A 6,613-nucleotide genomic window follows, 5' to 3' on the forward strand; every position below is an offset into this window, starting at 1 on the left:
TCCCACGGGTCAAATGCTGCACACACCGCGTCCCCACTACGTTGCAAAATCGTGGATGTGTGTGTGTGTGTGTGTGTGTGTGTGTGTGTGTGTGTGTGTGTGTGTGTGTGTGTGTGTGTTTGTGTTTTCCACTTCCGAAATGAAAAGGGAGTGTTTAGATAGGGATAGGAAAAGTGGAGTGGTGACCAATGTTTAACTCCTTCACTGACAGACGCTGTGTAAAAATGTGTCGACTCCAGTGCCAGGGTTTTTGTCATTGTCACTCCAATTCCAAGACCCACACAATATCGAGCTTCAGGACAACACAAAGCTTAAATGCAGTGTTCGAAATCTAGACACTCTTCTTTCATCAGAAAATAGGTTAATTCCTAAATGAAGTGGGTCTGGAGTTATATCAGGTGGAAATGAGGGCGGCAGTCCAACATACAATGAATGTTTTTGGAATGTGGGAGGGAACTGGAATACCTGGAGAAAACCCATTTAGGGGAGAACCTGCGAGGGAGGCCGGAGCGACCATTAAAACCTGCTACGTCTGCATTGTGAAGTCCACCCACTTTTTCCACCGAAGCACCGCGACACGGAACCATCAGACGGAAAAGTTTGGACTTGAAGCCCACAGCTGCGTACACACCAAGAGCACACGGCAGCTAATTAGAGCGGCACATAAACGCTTCAGTCACACCGATGGAATTGACTCTGCGGACCGCCACCGTGGAGGTATGGAAAGTCTTCAAAAGTCAGACTTGGCAGCGCATCTACGGGGGTGAGGGTGGGGGGGGGGGGCTCGGTCTGACCGCCATGGTCGAGGGGTTTCGCACAAGGCAACTCGTACCGCCGCAGCTTGTTTTTACGACAGCAAAGTTGCAAGACTTCAAATTTGAATGTTGGCCCCTCCCCAATTTTAATGTTGCAACTAAGCATCAGCATCTCCGACTTGTCTCATCAGGGCCACGACTTTGGGCTTGGCGCTAATCTAATTGTCCATCGGTGCCTCGAGCTGAGCTCCAACTGCCGGTGAGTGACGGACCCCGCAAGAGACAACACGGGGGGACAAGAAAGACATCACTGAGCTCTGATCTGAGATCTGACAATATGCTCCCTCGGGAGGACACTGCTTTCATCCACTCTGGGTCCCCGATGGAATGTATGTAAACACACACACACACACACACACACACACACACACACACACACACACACTCAGATTCCTGTTTCAACACTTTTGTGAGGTCCAGATAAGGAGTGAGGATCACCATTTCTGCATTTAGTGAAGAACTAGTGCAACATTTGAACACTAGATGTCCCCTAACTGATTAAAAGTAGATATTTTTATTCTTATTTTAGGCACTTTAGATAGCTAGGGAACGCCGTGTGGCTCAATAGGCGCGCACACACACAGATTCCTGTTTCAACGATTTTGTGAGTTCCAGGAGTGAGGACCATCTTTTCTGATTTCTGAATTTAGTGAAGAACTAGCATCACATTTGAACACTATGTGTCCCCCTAACTGATTTAAAAATATATAGTTTAATTGTTATTTTACGCACATTATATAGTATAGGGAACATTGTGTGGCTCAATAGGCACACACACACACACACACACACACACACACACACACACACACACACACACACACACACACACACGCACGCACACACGCACACACACACACACACACACATACATTACAAGGTTGGCACAGAAATAGATGGTGTAGGAAAAGCATACAGTCCACTTCCCGCACTATTTTCTAATCAAATAAGCCCCCCTTGGCCCCGACAAGTAGCTAATACCTTAGCGTAGCCATCGACCACGGTGGCCTTGGCATGTGTGTGTGTGTGTGTGTTTGTGTGGTTGTTTGAGCATTGCTCGTGTTTGCTTGAGCTCATTTCCGACACATCAATTGACTGGGATTACCACATGAATGTACTCATACACACATTCGCACACGATGATAGTTACACTGTCGTATTTACACACCAACACACACACACACACACACACATTATAAACACACGCAAGCAAACACAGAAGAAATTACACGTAAACAAACACAAAAATACACACTAACTCACATGTCAACCCAAAGTACACACAGAGACAGAAAGTAAACACGTACACACACGCACATGGCCACAAACACAAAGTACACACAGAAACACAAAGCACAAACACACACGGCCACACAGACACATACACAAAAATACACAAAAACACAAAAAAATATGCTGCACACAAATAATGATCTAGACATAGAAACTCAAAAACTTACCAAACACACATGCAATCAAAAAAGGATAAGCATACATTGTGACACACACACACACTCACACACTTACACACACACTCCTCAAAGTGAGGCAGCTGCAGATAGTCGGTCACGCTTTAATCATGACGTATACACAACCAAGCGTCTTATCTGCAAGAGGCAGGAAACGTCTCTTCAAGTTGAGACGTTCTCCATTTTGGAGCACAATGTAGGTCACGATGCTCCGTCAGTCAGCCGGAACCGTTTTGTTCGGAGACCAGGTGAGGCCCGACGGGCCATCTTTTGGATCTGGATTTTGGATCCTTAGATGAGGAGATGTCGACGACAAAAGTCTCTCCCAATCTCTCAATGCCTTCGTTGAACTCTTTTGATAGGTTCCCAAAAAAGAGACCAAAACAACCTCCATTTGTGCTACGACATCGGAAGAGTAATCAGACGCAGTATCGTGGCACACATTCGAGGCGACTTTCAAAGCAACAAAGTCCTCAAAAAGATTGGGAACACTTTGGATAGCTGGCGCTAGCGCAATCAGCATAAGTACAAGTCTAGTCTACCCTACGGAACGCGATAAACTAAGATAGAAATATAAAATATAGATTTAAGCATACGGTCAGTGGAGGGCCGTGGATTTCATCGCTAGGCCTTCAGTAGCGCTATGTCTGAATCAATGCAGATTGAAAAAAGTGGCGTGATTCACTACAAGTCCACTAGAGGGTACCGTTAGCCAGGAAATAACCGACCGACCTTTCCTCATAATTTCTTCTCGAAAAGTCCGTCTTGAAAATGGCTTTAACGGGAAATCTGCAACCAAATCAATTTCTTCTCAAACGTCAGCCATTGTGGGTTGACAAAACCGCGATTAAATCTACACAAACATATATTTGCTTTCGGAGCTCGCTACGATACAGCATGCTAGCTCTGGCCAGTATACGCTTATCACTAGCGGCTTGTGATCAGAGCAGTTTTCGCAAACTATGATTGGCGAGTGACTAGCCAATCACAGTTTCCGAAAACTCTGACGTTGACCAGCACCTTCGAGAAGGCGTTGGTACCCCATTTGGGTTGCCGACTCGAAATCTAACAGTTTGATCGACATTTATTTGATGCTCCTGGGCCTGCAGAACTGATTGTGAAGGCGTCCAGGTCGATTTCTGACCCTGATGTCTTTGTTGTTTCTTGAGAGTAAAAGGCTCCGTGCATGTGAGGTTTCCCGTCAGACCACCGCCAGCCAGGTCGCATCAACTCTCACTTTTCTGCCTTGAAATAATCTCCAACGGCGGCAACGGAAGGCCCAAACAAGAGCCCTGGTCCAACCTCCAGTCCACAAACTAACTTCTTCTCGTCTTTGCATATTTTCAAAGTGCGCTATCACAAAATGGAGGATGTGAGACACAATGGTGGCTGAAATTGAGGAGGTGTGTTTGATTGACGACAGGGCGTCTGAAAGGGCAGAAAGGGAAGAAATCGGGAAGGCCGCAGTTTTCCCAACACATGTTGGAACGCAAGCGCTAGGAATGACGAGCCACGTGGGAGCAACTTTCTCTCCCTCGTAAATAGACAAAACGCAACATGACGGGACCTCATTTTGGAAGGCGGAGACCTGGGTTTTGTTCTTTTTTTCATCCTTGGGTGCTGATAAAGCGCTGGCCATGGCCTCTGGCAATGTTTTTTCTTTTCCAAAAGGGGGCAGCATTTCCCTTTTTTCCATGTTAGCGCTTTGTTCCACCTTCAGCTGTTGTTAAAGCGCTATATCAACCAGTATCGCATTGTATTTTGGACAACCGCCCTCATTTCAAGCTCATACAACCCCAGAGCTATATGTCACTTAGGAATTAACCTTTTTGAATGTAAAAGAAGATGTTCTAATATTTGTAACACTGGATTGAATGTTTATGTAGTCCTTAAAAGTCAATAATCTGTGTGTCCTGGAATTGGAGTGACAATGACAAAAACCCTGGCACTGGAGTGGACACATTTTTGCACATCATCTGGAAGGGAATGAGTTCAGATTGAATGACTGTGTCTTTGTGTTGTCATATTATTTTTGTTATGCCGTTCTTTTGACTTGGAGATGGCGATGCCTTTACAGCAGCTCTTGTATTTTGTTTTTCTACTCTTGCTTCCATCACTTTGCTGCTGTGAAATGTAGCATTTGTCCGCTGCCAGACTAATAAAATCCAATCCAAGCCAATTCCCACTGGGAGAAGTGAGTGAACCAATTCTCTCTCGATGATACAAAGAAACACTTTCAAGTTGAAGTGAGTTGTGGAATGCCTCGCCTGGCACTGCCGAAATTGGGCTTCACTCAACTTTTCTGGATGGGCCCAAATTCAGGATCCCACCATGATTGACTTTTGTGGGAACGATTCATCTGGATCGAAGCCCCCAATGCTCCCGTCATAGGCAATTGACAGAGGACTTCAAACTCCAAATATTTTCCTTTTGGAAGCCGTCGAGCAGTTTCAGGTCCCTTCCGGACCCCCCGCCGTCCAACCGTTGGTCCTCATTTCTTGTCAACGTTTTATGAGGCTTGATTTACGAAGACCCCTGGAGCATCGCCATTCCTTTCTGCGGAGTCTTACAAAGTCCTTTGGCCATTGAGAACGGCGGCCTTCTGTACGATTTATCGAGTGTCCGGCTCGCCGTCAGCTATTATTTCACCGTGTCTGTCGTCCGCTGGAGACACGCAGCCACCATATGGGACGGGAGGCACGTTAGCATTAAATTCGTCACATTTAGTGATCCTTCAAGAGAATGAGGGATCTTGTTACCTCAGAATCCCTTTCCCTCCCTTTTGGAATGAATGGCTGTGGTTGGATGGTACAGTGATACCTCAGCTTACGGACGCTTTAGCTCACCAACTTTTCGCCTCACGAACATTAAATTTGCGAGAATATTATCTTGGCATAAGAACTAGTTTTCGGCGGACGAACCAAACCGCACAGGGGCACGGTGGCTGACGGACGGGTTTTCGTCACCTCCTTTCTTGAGTGCAGACATAGTTTGTTATCAAGTGGAGTACGTTTGCTATTATGGGAGCGAAAAAGACCCCACCGCAGGCTAGCGTTAAGCCGAAGAGGACATAAAGGAAAATGGCGGTCGAACAGAAGAAGGAGATCATCGAAAAACACAAATGAGGTGTGCGTTTGTGTGACTTAGCGTCCCAGTAGCGGTACGCTAAGTCAACCAATGCTACGTGTGGCTAAGGGCGTTCCTGTGTTGTCTAAGCAACGGTCTCAGGCAATAGAAGAGTTTGAAAAACTTCTGTTGATTTGGATGAATGAAAAGCAGCGAGCAGGGGACAGTGTGAGTGAGGGTATTATCACCGAGAAAGCACGGCAACTTTACTTGGATATCAAGAGGCAACTACATCAACGACCATCACAAAGGGCAGTAAAATGACTTTATTATACGGTACAGTTTATTTTATTCATTACAATACAATAGCATATTTATTATACATAAAATCAGGTATATTTTGTGTATTTTAAGGCTTATTTAGTAGGGAATGATGTTTTATGGGGATCTGGGAACAGATTATTCTCATTTTAATGGTTTCTTATGGTAAATAAATGCTTGGCAGACAAACATATTTGGCACATACGTACTGGTTTCTGTAGCATTTTAACAAATAGAGTGATAAAATGGAATAAAAAAGGAAATGCTGCCCCTTGTGGAAAATAAAAAACATAGCCAGAGGCCACGGCCAGCGCTTTATCGGCACCCAAGCATGACAAAACAAAACCTGAATACATTTGGGAGTAGCCCTCTATGTCATATTTTCAATTCCCCAATAAATTCTTGAATGGCACCCATAAATAAATAAAATCTCAACTAAAAACCTCCTCTTGAACCAACGTCGGTGGCTGGCGAGAGGCGAACTTTGACCCTGGACGCACTTTGGCCCACTTCCTTAATGCTGACCTCCTGACCTCGAACGAGCGCCGCTGAGCCGTGATGGATGTGCACTTTTGTAGCACGTAGCCTTCTGAAGTTGGAGGTTGGGGGTTCCCATCCCTGCTGGACACAAGTGGTTGAAAAAGAGCATCCATAAGAGTCAAGCCCCGCCCCCGAACCCCCGAATGGCACATAAAACAAAGACTGAAAATTGAAGATGGATGCCGGTCCAGTCAGGAATGCGAGATGGACGATTTTCCCTCCGGTAAGCGCGCTGTAGATGTGGCGCCGGGCGTGTTTGTGTGAAGGAGCAGGAATCAAGGACTCGGTCGGATGCGGAGCCACATTCGTTTCCCCCCCCCCCCCCCCCATAATCCCCCATAATCCTCTCTGCCCCGCATCTGCCCCCGCGACCAACGCCATTCTCACAAAGATATCTTTGTT

This window comes from Hippocampus bargibanti, linkage group LG12 (genome assembly GCF_051943395.1).
Source record: "Hippocampus bargibanti isolate YZ-2025 linkage group LG12, ASM5194339v1, whole genome shotgun sequence".
NCBI classification, from domain to species: Eukaryota; Metazoa; Chordata; class Actinopteri; order Syngnathiformes; family Syngnathidae; genus Hippocampus; species Hippocampus bargibanti.